We start from the raw sequence: 17,981 nt of genomic DNA, 5'->3' as shown, positions 1-17,981 counted from the left end.
TAGTGTGTGGGCGGATGATACTATATATGCAGAGGTTATGCTGCGAAATGCAAAGTTTGTTCCCGGAGCAGGACATAGGGAACCAAGTGGCTATAGAAACAGTTTGGATAATATTCAGACGTACGACTGCATATTCTGTCCATATGATGATCACCGACACGTCCGCCCTTTGCAAAATTTGTAACACCCTAACCCATACTACCCTTAAAAACGTAATATTAAACACCTTTTAACAAGTATAAAGGCAGAGTGCCACGCGGTAATTAAAAACACAAGCATACACACAGAGCGTCATGAAGTTTAACATGAAAAGCAACAGCGGATTCAATCAAACCAAGCATGCATATATATATATATATATATATATATATATATATATATATATATATATATATACATAAGCCAAATTCATCCCTAAGGATGTCACTTATACAAGAACTAGCATAACAAAAGGTAACACCGATATACGATGAAAGTCAAGCGTAATCCCCGACTCGATGTTACATTACCAGAGCAGTTTCTATATACAAACTCTTAACCAAAAACTAGCACTAAAAGGAGAAATCTATGCTAAGTCTCCTCAACACAGTTACTTCAACAGAAAACTAAAACCAGCAGTCTAAACGTAGGTACGATCCTCAGCCTGAATATCTGAACCCCCAAAGGTCCAGCAAATAACACAAAGCAGAGAGTTAGAAAACATAATCGCATAACATACGAGCATAAGAAAGGTCTTACACTTTCGAACTATCATACATATTCTAACTCACGCCAAAACATAGCACTAAACAGTTATCAATTAATAAAGTCTAACACAATTCAACCAGATAATGTCACATACCATTTATCAAATATATGCGCATTTACCCTAATGTATCTAATGCCAATCATTCTATGTCATGTCATCCCTAGACACGACTAATGCATGTGGTACCAATTGCCTCTTACCCCTCATGGATAAGTTAAACAGTTTTACATCTTGCCGGATTGTTCGGAACTTACCAAACCTTCATATCCCTCATGGATAAGTTAAACAGTTTTATGGACTCAAAAATCCATTTAAATCTATTGGAACCCAAGTTTCCAATTCAACATATATATGCATGAATGCATGTATGTTTGCACATATCATCAATATGATATTTCTAGCTCGAAGCTACTCATTATGAATGCGGAAACATAATTCAAACACATTTCTTCTCTCATTGCAAATTAATGCCAAATAATGAACATACTCACTTTTGACTGCAACTTATTGCATATACGTACGAATCATATATTTTACGCTTTGGTAATACACTATAATACCAAGGAAACATACCCCAATAGCCCAAATAAATTATAGGACTCCACAAAAAAATTTGGAAAATCAGTTCCCTTTGCTCAGCGAGAATCAACGAACACTGGCGACCAAACGGCAGTGGTCATGGGATCCCTGGCGAGCACTGGCGAGAGTCAGCGAGCTGGTCGCTATCTCTCGCTGAAGCCTCACTCAGCGACCACTCAAGAACAGACACGCTCGCTAAAGCTCGCTGCAAGCTCGCTCAGCGACCGTGCATTTCCTGTGAGTTTTTCCAAAGGCGGTTTAACATTGAAATCAACCAAAAATTCATTCAAACATGTTATAAATTCTTTTAAACAACAATTCCAAGCATATATGATATCAAGGAACATTAATCATCCCTTCCAAACATCCAAATACATCAAACAATCAAAATCATGCCAATTTCTTGGGTTTTAAGCAACTTTCATAAACTTTTCAAACATGATTCAAACACATACATATTTTTCATGAAATCAAGCTAGTGATTAACACATACAAAGTGATGATGAAGAACATCATACTCACATACAAAAACTTAATCAAAAGTCTAAAAGAAATTGAGTGAGAGAGTTCGGGAATGGAGACATAGACAATCTCCCCTCTCTTGGTCACTCAAGAATCATGAATTCTAATCTCTTACCTTAGCAAAGTTGATGAATACTCAAGCTTCTCATGTTCTAGCTCTCATGAGCTCCTCTCTTTCTCAAGCCCTAGCACCCTCTTGCTTTGCTCTCTTGCTTGCCCTAGCTTAGGGATGATGATCCATGGACTCCTATGGTTCCAACAAGCTTCTAATGGATGAATTTGGATAAGAAATGGAATTTTAGTGAAGGTTTAGGCATGGAAAAATGGCTCACGGTTTTGAAAGAGAAGGAATGAGTAAAAATGTGATTTTTGTTCAATGTCCATCAAGTGGCCAAAGTCACTATTTAAATAAGTCATGGATCGATCTAAACCGTTGGATCAAATAGTGTAAAGTTCTATGATCAATTCCTAGCTCTTGGATCAACTTGTTCCCCAAGTAATGTTTCCTAGCCCTTGGATCAAATAGTAACTCCATGTGGTTTTAATCATGGCCATTCCTTAATCTTGATCACCAAGCAAATTCTCATGAAATATCTATTCTATGCTTATCTCTTAAGCCCACTTGCCTAAAGCCCACTTGACAAGTCCAAGCCCAATACTATTCATGCTCATAGGCCCAATTTGCGCCCAACACTAGCCTAAAACCATTAAAATCTCGCTCGCTAACTTACGCTCGCGCTAATTAATTATTCGCCGCTTAATAATTTAATTATAAATCACGCCCTCGCGTAATAAAATAATTAAATAACGAATAATAAAAGCCAATTAATAATAAAAAAATAACATTTAATAAAATATACTGTTGGATATTTGTGTGTTGGCCTCATTTTGCTAAAACAAATATACAAGCAAGATGTTGGACCAAATGTTTCAACATATTGAGTACAAAAGATGTTGGACCAAATGTTGTAACATGTTTGGGTACGACAGTCAGATTGCCCAAATCTCGCGCATTTATTACACGTATCTGCTATATATGGAAATCCACTCTACAAACGTGTATATCAAGATTTGATCTGATCAAGACGTTATCAGTGAAGATATGTTCTTATCAAGACTTAATGGAATGATTTAACACATTGTTTATTTCCTAAAGAGGATCAACCATTTTAGGAAAGCTTTTATTAAGGTCTGATCTGCTTAGCTGGACGTGACTCAAAGACCAGCTGTGTTCTGAAGGTTATCTTGGAAGATCAGGAGCGTGCTAGCTCTGTCTATATAAAGAAGACTCAAGGCCAAGATTTTAGTGAACCGAAACCATTGTTCATCAAAGATGTAGTCTTTAGGGTTTCGTGTCTTTAAGTCACTCTCTAGGAGAGTTGGTGTAAGTGAACCACTCGGGTTGTGAGATGGTCACTATGTCCTCACTCAGAAACCTTTAGGTAATGAGTAGAGTATTTAATATCTCCGAAGCTTTTAAGCAAGGAGATAGTGTTTGTGAGCCTCTCACGTATTGATTTAATACTTGAGTAGGACTGTGTTTTATTGAGTTGTAATGTTTTAAGGTTACTCCTAAGCTTTGAAGTACGGAGTTAACTGTGTGTGATTTACTCGAAGCTTTTAAGCAAGAGTAAAATATGTCACGGTGATTGTCGCCACATTTTATTCAACATTATATGAACAACACAGGTTGTGTTGGCTGTGTGGAAGTGAGATGGGATCTCATATCTAGGAGTTCCTAGGCAGAAGTTGCATGAGTAGTGTCGAGGTCATAAGGCGTAAACCTAGGATTTACTCGAAGCTTTTAAGCAAGAGTAAAATATGTCACGGTGATTGTCGCCACATTTTATTCAACATTATATGAACAACACAGGTTGTGTTGGCTGTGTGGAAGTGAGATGGGATCTCATATCTAGGAGTTCCTAGGCAGAAGTTGCATGAGTAGTGTCGAGGTCATAAGGCGTAAACCTAGGATTTGCTGGAGGTCTTAGTGTAAGACGTAAACCGAGGGTTTGCTGGAGGTCTTAGTGTAAGACGTAAATTCAAAGGGTTTGCTGGAGGTCTTAGTGACTAGATCTATTAGTGAATTTCCTTCCTGGATTGGTATCCCCCAGAGTAGGCAGGTTGGCTGAACTGGGTTAACAATTTCCTGTGCAGTTTATTTACTTGTTGATTTTATTATGTTTCGTAAGATGTTCCAACATTAAGTATGACATTCTCTTTAAATTGAATGTTGGAAAATCTGATAAAACATTATTTCTCAGTATCCGTTTTAATGTTATATGCCTTGCCGTGTTATTCATGTCAGACCAGATGTCTCGACATTCTATACAACATCTGGTTCTGCTATACTAGAATTTCAATTGGTATCAGAGCAGGCATCCTGTTCTGTTTTCTGGATGAGATCTTAGGGAAGATACTTTCTGGTTATGGGCAAGTAACGAATACTGAAAATTTGTTTGAACTTGGAGAAGTTCACATTGATTGAATGGTCCCTAGAAGTGGAGGATGGACTATTCATGATAGGGTGTGTATTAGACCTATCTTTTGTTGTTCAGGCGTGTAGATCTTGTGATGAGTTGCTGTATGGTTTGATTTATTTTCAAACATGTGTTATTGTAGTGTGCCTGAGGTTTGTTGAGGAGTTTTGTGGTTTGAATTCCGCTGCATATATATCTGATGGAAAACTCCTGGTGGTTTTGTTTGTTGAGGATGCACCACTCTGTTCTATGATGTAAGCCATAGTGTGGTGATGCTCGAGGAGAGTTTGTTTAATTAACTTGTTAGAGATGACAAAGATACTTGGGGGTGATCTTAAGTCCACTCATAAAGGCACTCATGTATGAGTTTGTTGAAAAGGGATCTGAAGAAAGTTATGAGCAATTTATTTTTTGCTTCCAACTCTAAAAAGCTAACCTCCATTGGCTTTGATAAAGGATTTCTTGGTGTGTTCTGTTAAAAGGGAATTGATGTCTTACCAGATGTTGGAACATCTGACGGAACATCTGACGAGCAGATTCTGCAGAATCTTGTTGGATGACAGTAGGGCATGGCAGATGCTTGGGTGCTAAACAAATGTGTGTGTTGGTTACATATGTTTGGAACATTCTCCTGACCTGGAAGAGGAGGCATCTGTGTCTGAGATGGTTTCTACACTAGAAACATGTCTTAGATAAGTTTATTGGGACACAATCAACATATGGTTGACCTCTTGGGTTAGTTCATGTCTGATCCAAGTAAGTGGTAGTTGAAGTTGTGCGCAGTGTTGATGTGTTATATGATGTTTTAACCATGCATGTTATATTCTTGTGATAATATCTAGTTGTATGAATGCATGATTAAACAAGGAGGATTTATTTTTTTGGGACCAAAGGATTATGGTTCTCTGGTATTTTTGGTGAAGTTAATTCTTTACCTTGTGCGTTAAAGATATCTTTTGAATTAAGATTGATGAAGTTTTTACTTCCCTTCAAGATATGTGTTTGTGTTGAAGAGAAAGGAAGTATATGTTGCATCCCTCTCTCCATTGTCTGGTGCACACTAATCAAGGGAAATCCATCTGATGTATTTAATGCTTCCACTAAGGTCACAAGTGAGTTTGTTGATCTGTCTCTGAAAATGATGTTGCGTCGAATGTTGGTACATCTTTGGCACCTAAGACTGATGTTGTGCTAAGTACTGTCACATCTGTAGTACCTGATATTATGTTGGATCAAAGTGTTCTAGATACCTGTTAGAGGGAATCTCCTCTATAGGATCAGAAGAATGCCATCAAACATCTCAAAGTAAGACAAGGGGTTGGAACATTAGAAGAATTTTTTTTGAGATGTAAAATATGCACGTCCCTGCATGTGTGGATGATTTGATATTGAAGGTTGATCAACTACTGATGGTTGATTCTCCTGTGTCCCCTTGCAAGAGTTATGGACTACTATGGTATCTTCAGACCATAGTTCCGGATGAAACCGATGGGATTGAGATTGATGTCAGAATTAATGTTGAAACATCTTCTCCAACATCTGCTCCTTCAGCCAAGGAATCTGGTTCTACTCAGGGTGGAGTACAAGGTCAAGCAACTGACCTAATCTGGAATGACCTTTTTGTAAGAATAACTGTCATGAGTGGATGTTATCTGTTGGTGCCATATATGTGCAGAAGAATGATGTCAGATCTAATGTCCTACCTTGTGTGAGAAGGTGTTTTTGAAAAACCTGGATGATCTGCATTGATGGTACTCTATTGGGAGCTTCTTGAAGGATGTCTATGCACAATGAGTCCTTTTGAATGGTGATTTATGAATCAATGTAATTGGGTTCCAAAATCAGAAGCTGGTGTCCCAAATGATGTTGTAACATCATATTTATTGATGGTTGTTCTGTGGAAGGTGCTTGAGACTTTGCATGGGAGTGCTCAAGCTGTGTGGTCAGAAGACGTGTTTCTGACTATGTGAATCAGAATGTGGAGGTTCTGATCTTGTTTTAATAGTATGCTCTAGCAATGCATGACTATTTATTCCACTAGTATCAACAACTACTAGTGAATGTAAGGGCAGAAGAATATTGTCAAATACTGAGGTTTGATAATTGTCTTTGGTTTTCTTCTGTTGCAAGTCACTCTAGAAAAGGGTTGATAATCAGGATCTTAGTCAAGCTTTTAAGCAAACTAAGATGTTTTGGACTTTGTGAGTGACTTTACACCTTGTATGCATGACATCCTGCCTATTCAAAAGGTCATGATACATAGTGTGGTTCTGCTAGGACATTGATCAGATGTGTCCTTGTTAACTGAAGAGGTCAGAATGTTTGAATGTATTCTCAAGAAGTGAGAATATCTACTCAGAATCAACTCTACTGAGGGAGTTGGTGTTGCCCTTCAACATGAAAGCATGAAGTCTCTCACATGTTTTCATTTAGTGCTCGAGTTTTCATCTTCAGCTGGAGCCCTGATTATCTATGACAGGTAGAGTCATGTGTTTATCTGTGGATTGCATTGGTACATATATATTGTCTAGAGTGTTGTACAAGCTTGTGGAGATCTTATGCCTCATATGAGAATATGATGTCAGACAACATGTTGTGACATTATGAAATTATTAACAAGGCATGGTTGATTCTAATTGTAACGACCCGATTTTTAGTAAATCGATATTTTATATATTTGCATATATTTTGGGTTAGAGTTAAATATTTATTTACGCGACGTATAATTATTTATCGCGAACATAAGTTTGTGAGCGAAACCTTTGCCATGTTAGTGGGCTTGGGCGTGTGATAGAGCTTATTGGGCCTAAGCCATTGGGCTTGGTTCATGACCAATAGAGAGTAGTATAAGTAGCAAGTCAAAACAATGAATAGTATCACAATTCATTTTTCATGAGAAGTTAGAAGTGGTGAGCAAGAGCAAGAACAAGCTAAGCTAGGGTTTTGGCTAGAAGAACACGAGCAAGGAGAAGAGATTTAGAGGCCAAGAATCATCATTCAATCCAAGGTGAGAGTGGTTAAGCATAAGCTTAGGTGATCCAAGAGAGGGGAGGTGTCTAGCCTCCATTCCCAAACTCTCTCACTCAATTTCTTTGGGTTTTGGGTGAAGTTTCTTTATCATAAACATGTCTTTTCATCTTAGTATGCTTAATGAACATCTAGGAGGGAATATGTATATGTTTGATGATGGTTTTGCATGTTTATCCAACTTTGCTTATTTTGCAAGAAATTGGCATGATTTTGTATGTGTGATGTGTTTTGGTGTTTGTGAATGTTAATACATGTATATATGTATGGTATATACATGATTGATCACTTGTTATGCATTTATAACATGTTATAATGTATTTTGGATGGATTTGAGTGTTAAACCGCCTTATTGAAACTCAAGAACAGATATTTTTCTGGTATAGTTCGCTAAGCGACCAGGAGTTCGCTGTAGCGAACCTGTTCGCCGAAGCTCGCCAAAGCTCGTCATGAGCAGGTGACTTCCTGGTGAGGTTCGCCAAGTCTCGCTAAGCCCTCGCTTAGCGAAGGCCTCTGCGACAGCAATTTTTGTTAATGTTTGTAAAGTGTGTATATCCATGTATTTGGTTTCGTTTTGGTTTGGAATTATTATATGTTTAATAATTGTGTTGTGTGATGGCATTTATATAAAATGTCAAAGAAGTATATGTATTTTTGTATATCGGGTTGTCCGATAAAGAAGAATATCAGTTTGTCTGATAAAGAAGTTTAATGGATTATGTTATCCATGTAGTGAGCAGTAGCTTCGTGCTAAGTGATTATCATATGTTTGGTAAATGCAGGGCATTCATAAATTCATGCATTATTTAGGGATATCAGACTTGTCTGATAAAGAAGGATATTGGACTTGTCCAATAAAGAAGAATATCAATGGTAAGTTCCTTGATAAAGAAGATGGTACCACATGCATTAGTCGTGTCTAGGTTGGCATGACATTTGTAAGACCCGTAATTCCACAGTACTTTTGTGTGAGGGAATAAATAATGGCTAAGAGGTTTTAGGGTTTTTGGTTAAGTATTTTAGTGAGTATCGTCGCAAAAATGGGATTTTTGCTGAAATGGAGTCTGTTTTGTGCTCGTGCGCTGGAAAGGCACAGACTTTTGGGCTGTAATCCTCTTTTATGAATGAGAAGGTTTTTGTAAATTCAGAATGACGAGTTTTAGATTTTTCTCGCTTTTGGAAAAACGAGTGAGGATTTTACCCGCTGTTGTAAAATTTTACGGTTTCGAAATTCAGTAAAATTTTAGATGGAAGTTTTATATATCTGCGCGAGTTAGGATATGTCCTGAGAATAATTTTCAAGAGTGTGGAAGAAAATTACAGTCGCGGAAAAAGATTCGGCGATAAGTTTTGGAAATCGTTTACGGAGGACTTTTAGGTTTTAGATTTTCTGTCTGTGCAAGTTTGGTCCGTAACCGAAGCGTGACTCGTCTGTGAGGCGAAGACTTTTAGAACCATATGAGAATATCTAAAGTGGATGGGATTTGCTTGATCCAATGGTGAGGGTTTTTCATGGCTTTAGTTGCACTTTTGATCCAATGGCTAGGAATGACCAAGACCAATGTATAGTAAGGAGGTTTAGCTTCTTTGGGGACTTAGAAAAATCTGAATTTTTCCATTTCTCTTCCTCTCCAAACCGTGAAGCCATCCCCCATTTTCATATCTTCACCAAATTTTCATTTCATCATCAAATCCTTCCTTTTCAAGCTCTTTGGAACCTAGACTTGCTAAGGGAATCACTTCACTTAAGGTAACTAGTCTTCTCCTTTCTTTTGCTTGGTTAAAACTCATGATTCTAGGAATTTTTGGGTTATGTTCTTGAGAATTAGTTTTCTAGAAATTAGTTTTGGTTGTTTGTGGTTCTAGGGAAGTGTTTAGGAGTAGTATTTAAGCTTGTTTAAGCTTGGCATGTTGTGATTTCCATGGTGATTAAGATTTTCATAAAATCTTTTGTTAGGGTTTGAAAAACTTATTTGAAATGATCATAACTTTGAAAAATTGTTTTGTGCTTTTCTTTTTGGTGTTGTTTATGAGCTTAGTAGAGAAATGGATGTTAGATTATGGCTTTAATTTTGTGAAACAAGGAAAAATAATTTTGAGTGTGTTCTTGAGGATTTTATGAACATATTTTTAGAAACTTTTGTTTTGATGCTCAAAGTGGTTTGGTTGATCAATTCCATGGCCATGTGAACTAATAGATGCTAGCTAGGACTTTGCATTTGAAAATTTTGAGTGTGGTCCTTATTTTCAAAACTTTTGGTCATGAGAAATTTCGGAAAAGTGTGGGAGAGGTTTCAAAATTTGTCAGGGCTTTGAGGGAGGCACAATGGTGGCCTAGGGCGAATTACCATGCAAAAATTTTTGGGAAAAAAATGGTTTCAGTGTTGTATGTGTGTTAAAGAACCTAAAATTGAATTTTCGAAATTTGAGGCTTTGCCCGGAAAATTTTTTGGGGCTTGGATTAGTAACTCGGGGGTATTATGGGATATTACCATGCCCTCGGAAGCGAAAAATTTTGAGCGGAAGGGCCACTTTGTTTTTCAAGGGCAGAACCTAGAGCTTGTGTGGGGGGGGGAAAATTGTGAAATTTTTCTAAGTCCACAATTTTGTGAAAAATGAGCATGCTTTGATGAAATGATCATAGGTGGGTCAAAGTTTGATTATAGGATTGTATTTGGAAAGAAAAACTTGAAACTTGCGACGCAAGAAAAACTCGATTATTTTGTCGAGATGTTTTCGTAAAATTTTTAGGTTGTTTTCAAGTGTTTTGGTAGTGTATGAAAGTGTCCTTTGAAGTTTAAAACCATAGAGAGCAATGGTATGCTTTGAAAATGAAAATTTGTGGGAGAATGCCTTGATTTCTCAATTCTGGACGAACTGTGCAGGGGCATTTTCGTCCATTTAAAATTGTTTCAGTTCCCTCAAAACTTAACCATTTGATCCGTCTTTTCGAGACGAAGAGTTTGGCGTATGGTTCGTCTCGAGTGGACAAGAGTTGAATTAGTTATGGTCATTTTAGTTTGAAAACTATTTTGTCGAAAATGTGTTTGTTTTGTGAAAAATAGTGTATTTAACTTCGGGAATTTTTAATCACTATGGGGAGGACTCGGAAACAATATCCGAGAGTGTTAGGAAGTGCCTTAGACACCTCTAGACCTTTGTTGATAGGTTTAGTTTCGTTAAGATATTTTGGGAGAAACTTATGCCTTGTCCGCTCACTATTTTAGGAAGCACGTAACGGTAGAATAGAGCGAACGTTGTGGTTTTGATTGGAAGCTTGCCGAGGTAAGGGCACCTTCTATTTATGCCTTACTTCCGACAATAACATGTGTTGTTTTGGCTTGTTGTTTATGCACTGGTTGTGAGTGCTTTGTATGGTTGCGTTATGTATTCTCGTAATGAGTTATGTTGAATACATATTTGTTGTTTACATATTATGCGAATATGTATGTTGAAATGTTTGAGATTACATATTAATGAGAATATGTAAGTTGTTGCATTAGTATATGTAGAGAAGGCGTATGCTCATGCATTCATAGTGGGTATTTGATCTGAGTGATTGTACCCGGTGATACTCCCGCCTTTAAGTGAGCCGGTATTTGATCTGAGTGATTGTACCCGCCGTTAATGGAGCCGGTATTTGATCTGAGTGATTGTACTCGGGGTATTCCACCAATTGAGTAGGTGTTTGATCTGAGTGATTGCACCCGGTGTTATCCCACCGTTTGATTCCGGAATCCATGCATGTGACGATCCTGTGACGGGGTGTCACACTCATTCATTAGAGGTTTTGCATTAGGCTATGTGCGCATTTTATTTATTATGCATGTGTTGAGGAAAATGATAAGTGTTTAGCCGCTTTCTATTTGGTACTTGGTATTTGTATTTCTTGTTTCCAGTTGGTGACCCTTATTTTGCATGCCATATCGCGGGCTCCTCCCACCCCCAGACGATGGAGCGCCATCTGAGACCGTAGGCCGTGTGGACGGCGAGGACTTCGTGGACTATCCCGGAGTGTAGAGAGTAGCGCTTGTTAGGCTACATTTTGGTAGGCTTAGGGCCTAGTTTGTATTTTGGATGACTGTATGTCTTATACATTTATACTCAGACATGTTTAGTGCCTTTTGGCCTTGTGATATATTCGGTTCATAACTTGTATCTTTTGGTTGATGAACTTAATGTATCCGCCGTATGTAAATTATTCAGGTACACACTTTGCTTCGAGGAAGCCCTGTAATATAATGTGTTGATGTTATATTTATTTTCTATTGAATGACGAATTGCCGAGATAGCTGCGGGCGTTCACGCGCGCCATTTTATTTAAGCGTGTTTTAAAAAAAAAAATAATACCCCTTTTTATGCTTTGAAAAATGGGGTGTTACATTTTGGTATCAGAGCTCGGCATTAGATCTTCAAAGGGAAAGTGTGTACTTCAGTTAACAGTCTGAGGTCAGTCATATTAGAGTTAGGGTCGGGTTTAGTGAGCATAAGTGCTTGGGTTCTTATGTGTTTGTTGTCTTGAGTCAAGCATGGGTTAAATGCTTAGGTAATTGATTGTTTCTCAACCGAAACAATGTTCCCTATAGTGCTTCAGTGAGTAGGACAGTTAGCCCCTAGAGCTTTGGTCGAACTGGGTCGACGAGTGTCTCCGAATTTTCTCAGAGGCAGCGGTCCGAGGAGGATGGATTTGAGGAGAATAAGAAATGCAAGGGATTCTTGGAAGTTAGATTATTGATTAGAAGTGCATTGGACGTGGTCACTCGAAGATGTTGAGTGTGGACGAGTGGACGTCGTTCTTGTAAAGGATTGCAAGTACGGAATTATTTAGGGGGACCTTTTAAGAAAATATTGGATGTCTTCTACGATGAGTTCGGGACGAGACTTGATGAAGTCGTTTAGTTGTCAAGGAGGTGCGACCGTTGTGGAATGTTGGAGCAGACAACGAGGTCAATTGGAATTAATTTCGATGATTGGATAATCCTCGGGGCGAGTCATGTTGGAATTAATGGGTGTGGCGCATCAAGAGTGAGTGAACCTAGTGTGGTTAGGCGACGATTATATCAAGGGTGAGTACCTTAAGGGTTAAGTTGAGTGTTTAAGATATGTTAGGATTTTGAAATGTGAGTATTAAGGGTAAAATCTCGTGATAATTGAAGGTAGGAGGCCAAGTATCACGTTGGTAAGTGACAATCTATACGTAGTTCAGGAGATAGTAAGTATAGATGTCGAGGTGAGACAAGAATATAGTTGATTAATTGTTGGAACAAGGGTGAATTTGGAGGGATTGCTAGGTAAAGAACGAGTAGTCCAACCTTGAAAAGTAAGTTTTATGTCGATGTTAAGAGATACAAGAGGTATATAGTATGGAAATGCCTATAGAATTGTAGATGTGTAAGTTAGAATTGTTAGTTTTGGGGGGTAAAATGTAAGAGAAATTAAATTTCTCAAGTAGTTTGACGGGATTAGACCATAAGTGAGTAGAGGGCCGGTATGAATGGACATTTAAGTTAACAATTTCAATCGACCAAGAGGGTTGAAGGACCAAGTAGCACCTTGAGAGTATGATATCATAGGGGATGAAGTGGACAAGTTTTAAATAATTCAAGTTATGGACGAGAATTTTAGAAAATTTTCTAAGAAATGTCTTGTTGTGGGTAGAAAAGGGGTTCATTAGTGAGAATACTAAGACAAAGAGAGTGATAGTTGGAATGACTTTTTGTTGAAGGGTAAGATGTAACGGAGGAATTTAGATAGTATGACTAGTGTTTAAGTTCTTGAGGGTTATATTCGAAGAGATTGATTTAGGAATCAAACATTATAAGGAAGTCATGTAGTGTATGGTTTTTGCTTGGTGGGTAGTCTCAAAAAGACGAGCATTAAGATTTGAGATAAGTGTCGGACACTAGATGGATGAGCAAGATAAGTAAATTTGGAAGTTAATCATAATGACGTTCTAAGGATAAGTTTAGAGATAGTATGCATAAAGAGCTAATTACTAGGAGCTTGGAGGATTAATTATTTTTGGGGCGTTCGATTTCGAGGAACATGTTGGTTGTACCATAGAAAAGGCTAGAAGTGAGTAAGACTTTTATGATTAAGTAGATGTGTCAGGATGAGTAGCGAGAACGTATATGTGAAGTTGGTAAATAGTATTAGAAAAAAATACTATAACTTTAGATCGTTACGACGATTTGGGATTGGTCGAACGGAAAAAAGTATATTTGTTACGATGTAATTTCATGTAGAACGAGAGAGTTTTGGTTCGGGTACGCCAAATTAAAGATGTTGTTGGATTTAACGAAAATTGGGTATAGTGGTTTGGGAACCAACTCTAGGCGGTTGTTGAACTCGGATGTTGCGAATTTCTAGAGAGTCGAGGAGGACTAATTTGGAGTTTTGGTAGAGTTATAACATCGGCGTGGTGGTCGCGATGGAATATTGAGGTTGTGCGCTAGCAAGAAGGTGAAAAGAAATAATTAGAGTTTGTAAGGAAAGGCTGGCAACCTTATTGTTTAATTTGTCAGAGTCAAAAGGAATAGTAAGAAGGATTGCATTGACGTATCTCGTAAGAAGTTAAGGTTGAGTTAAGAATCACACGAGGAGTGTATGCCAATGAAAGTGGAACTTGGTATATGTAGATAAAAGCACAAAAGAATAGCGATGGAGAAAAGAGGTTTAAATTGGAAAAGAATGTTACGGTTGGTATCCGAACGACTAAATTATTAAATGGAAAATTGCACATCGGAATTTGGACGTCGAGACAAGTTTAAGTAGTGATGTGACATTAAAGGACAAGTGAATGGAGCGAGGAAGTTAGTCGTTGGGAGAAACTTTTTTCATGAGGAGTACTGAAGAAACACATGGAGATGTGGTTCATGCTAATTGAGGATTCACAAATAGGACTACCTCACACATAATTTGGAAAATTATGATTGTGTGTGTATTAAGGATTCGAAATCACCACATGAATGGATGTCATGGCGGTAAAATTGTTGTATGCGAATATGAAAAGGAGGTTAGTAATCGTTCTAATGAATATGGGCGTAGCATGGTGGAAAGTGCACGTTGAGAAAATCAAGGACATCGGATGTTAACGATAAAAGGGAGATGTTGGAACAATTAAAGAGGTCGAGGGTGACAAACTCTTTTGAGGAAAAGAGAATTTAGTGGTAAGAGGAAAGAAACTCAAGGGAGTTTTAAAATGGTTTGGGAATTTAACAAAAGATGGTGCGTGCCAACGGTGGTAGTCAACGAAGAGAAATGTTTTGTGTTGAGGACTGCAAGGGTGAGCTAAGTGTTCAGTTGGGAAAAAAAAAAATTTGCAGACGCGTAAGGGGTTGAATTGTTGAAAGCGGAGATTTGTTTAAAAGGAAAAGTTGCTTGAGATTTGGATAAAGAAAATCCAAGAGACATAGACGGTATAGTTCGCAAGTGCCAAGGAAACGTGGGAGTTGTAATCACCAACCGGATGTTGGGATGATATTATTAAGAATGAGATTGGAATGAGATCCGTGAATGAACGAACGGTTAGGCGAAGTTATGAGATTAAGAAAATTTAAGGATTTACGGACATTGGTAAAGTTGTAAGATTCTACGGAGATGATAATTTCTTTTGGAGTGTTTATGTTTTGGGGAGATTGTGTCTCGTCAGCGAGATCGAGGTAGTAAGAAATTGAGGAAGGGTTTGGTAAACCACGAAGGAATTGTTGAACCTTTGTGGCTCAGATGATTTTGAGCACAAGTGACGGAGAGCGCTATTGTAGTTTGGTAAAGATGGTCTATGTCACCATCATGGTTGTCGGCTATCTATTGACAAATTGAGGGACTGATCACTCTTAATCTCTTGTTAATAGTAGACGGAATCGTGTTGACTGAAATAGACTAGTTTTGCCACCTTTAGTAGTGCATAGAGTTTTTGGAAATTCTTTGGAGGACAGTCGGTCACCACTTCGCGTGAACCTAATGGAATAGGCTATGAAGCGGAGACGGAAAAATGTGACCTTGGAAGCAGAATGTGTTGACCTAGGTTCGTGGACTGGTGGTAAAAGTAATTTGGAATGGTGAACTCTTTGTGTGGTGTTAGTAATAAATGGTTGAGCTATCACTCCTGCTTAGTTTCGAGGACGAAACTTCTTTTTGGTGGGTAGTAATGTAAGACCCGTAATTCCACAGTACTTTTGTGTGAGGGAATAAATAATGGCTAAGAGGTTTTAGGGTTTTTGGTTAAGTATTTTAGTGAGTATCGTCGCAAAAATGGGATTTTTGCTGAAATGGAGTCTGTTTTGTGCTCGTGCGCTGGAAAGGCACAGACTTTTGGGCTGTAATCCTCTTTTATGAATGAGAAGGTTTTTGTAAATTCAGAATGACGAGTTTTAGATTTTTCTCGCTTTTGGAAAAACGAGTGAGGATTTTACCCGCTGTTGTAAAATTTTACGGTTTCGAAATTCAGTAAAATTTTAGATGGAAGTTTTATATATCTGCGCGAGTTAGGATATGTCCTGAGAATAATTTTCAAGAGTGTGGAAGAAAATTACAGTCGCGGAAAAAGATTCGGCGATAAGTTTTGGAAATCGTTTACGGAGGACTTTTAGGTTTTAGATTTTCTGTCTGTGCAAGTTTGGTCCGTAACCGAAGCGTGACTCGTCTGTGAGGCGAAGACTTTTAGAACCATATGAGAATATCTAAAGTGGATGGGATTTGCTTGATCCAATGGTGAGGGTTTTTCATGGCTTTAGTTGCACTTTTGATCCAATGGCTAGGAATGACCAAGACCAATGTATAGTAAGGAGGTTTAGCTTCTTTGGGGACTTAGAAAAATCTGAATTTTTCCATTTCTCTTCCTCTCCAAACCGTGAAGCCATCCCCCATTTTCATATCTTCACCAAATTTTCATTTCATCATCAAATCCTTCCTTTTCAAGCTCTTTGGAACCTAGACTTGCTAAGGGAATCACTTCACTTAAGGTAACTAGTCTTCTCCTTTCTTTTGCTTGGTTAAAACTCATGATTCTAGGAATTTTTGGGTTATGTTCTTGAGAATTAGTTTTCTAGAAATTAGTTTTGGTTGTTTGTGGTTCTAGGGAAGTGTTTAGGAGTAGTATTTAAGCTTGTTTAAGCTTGGCATGTTGTGATTTCCATGGTGATTAAGATTTTCATAAAATCTTTTGTTAGGGTTTGAAAAACTTATTTGAAATGATCATAACTTTGAAAAATTGTTTTGTGCTTTTCTTTTTGGTGTTGTTTATGAGCTTAGTAGAGAAATGGATGTTAGATTATGGCTTTAATTTTGTGAAACAAGGAAAAATAATTTTGAGTGTGTTCTTGAGGATTTTATGAACATATTTTTAGAAACTTTTGTTTTGATGCTCAAAGTGGTTTGGTTGATCAATTCCATGGCCATGTGAACTAATAGATGCTAGCTAGGACTTTGCATTTGAAAATTTTGAGTGTGGTCCTTATTTTCAAAACTTTTGGTCATGAGAAATTTCGGAAAAGTGTGGGAGAGGTTTCAAAATTTGTCAGGGCTTTGAGGGAGGCACAATGGTGGCCTAGGGCGAATTACCATGCAAAAATTTTTGGGAAAAAAATGGTTTCAGTGTTGTATGTGTGTTAAAGAACCTAAAATTGAATTTTCGAAATTTGAGGCTTTGCCCGGAAAATTTTTTGGGGCTTGGATTAGTAACTCGGGGGTATTATGGGATATTACCATGCCCTCGGAAGCGAAAAATTTTGAGCGGAAGGGCCACTTTGTTTTTCAAGGGCAGAACCTAGAGCTTGTGTGGGGGGGGGAAAATTGTGAAATTTTTCTAAGTCCACAATTTTGTGAAAAATGAGCATGCTTTGATGAAATGATCATAGGTGGGTCAAAGTTTGATTATAGGATTGTATTTGGAAAGAAAAACTTGAAACTTGCGACGCAAGAAAAACTCGATTATTTTGTCGAGATGTTTTCGTAAAATTTTTAGGTTGTTTTCAAGTGTTTTGGTAGTGTATGAAAGTGTCCTTTGAAGTTTAAAACCATAGAGAGCAATGGTATGCTTTGAAAATGAAAATTTGTGGGAGAATGCCTTGATTTCTCAATTCTGGACGAACTGTGCAGGGGCATTTTCGTCCATTTAAAATTGTTTCAGTTCCCTCAAAACTTAACCATTTGATCCGTCTTTTCGAGACGAAGAGTTTGGCGTATGGTTCGTCTCGAGTGGACAAGAGTTGAATTAGTTATGGTCATTTTAGTTTGAAAACTATTTTGTCGAAAATGTGTTTGTTTTGTGAAAAATAGTGTATTTAACTTCGGGAATTTTTAATCACTATGGGGAGGACTCGGAAACAATATCCGAGAGTGTTAGGAAGTGCCTTAGACACCTCTAGACCTTTGTTGATAGGTTTAGTTTCGTTAAGATATTTTGGGAGAAACTTATGCCTTGTCCGCTCACTATTTTAGGAAGCACGTAACGGTAGAATAGAGCGAACGTTGTGGTTTTGATTGGAAGCTTGCCGAGGTAAGGGCACCTTCTATTTATGCCTTACTTCCGACAATAACATGTGTTGTTTTGGCTTGTTGTTTATGCACTGGTTGTGAGTGCTTTGTATGGTTGCGTTATGTATTCTCGTAATGAGTTATGTTGA

Source organism: Trifolium pratense, linkage group LG5 (assembly GCF_020283565.1).
Source record: "Trifolium pratense cultivar HEN17-A07 linkage group LG5, ARS_RC_1.1, whole genome shotgun sequence".
In the NCBI taxonomy this organism is placed as follows: domain Eukaryota; kingdom Viridiplantae; phylum Streptophyta; class Magnoliopsida; order Fabales; family Fabaceae; genus Trifolium; species Trifolium pratense.
The sequence above is the reverse complement of the archived record's forward strand: the minus strand, read 5'-3'. Positions refer to the sequence as shown.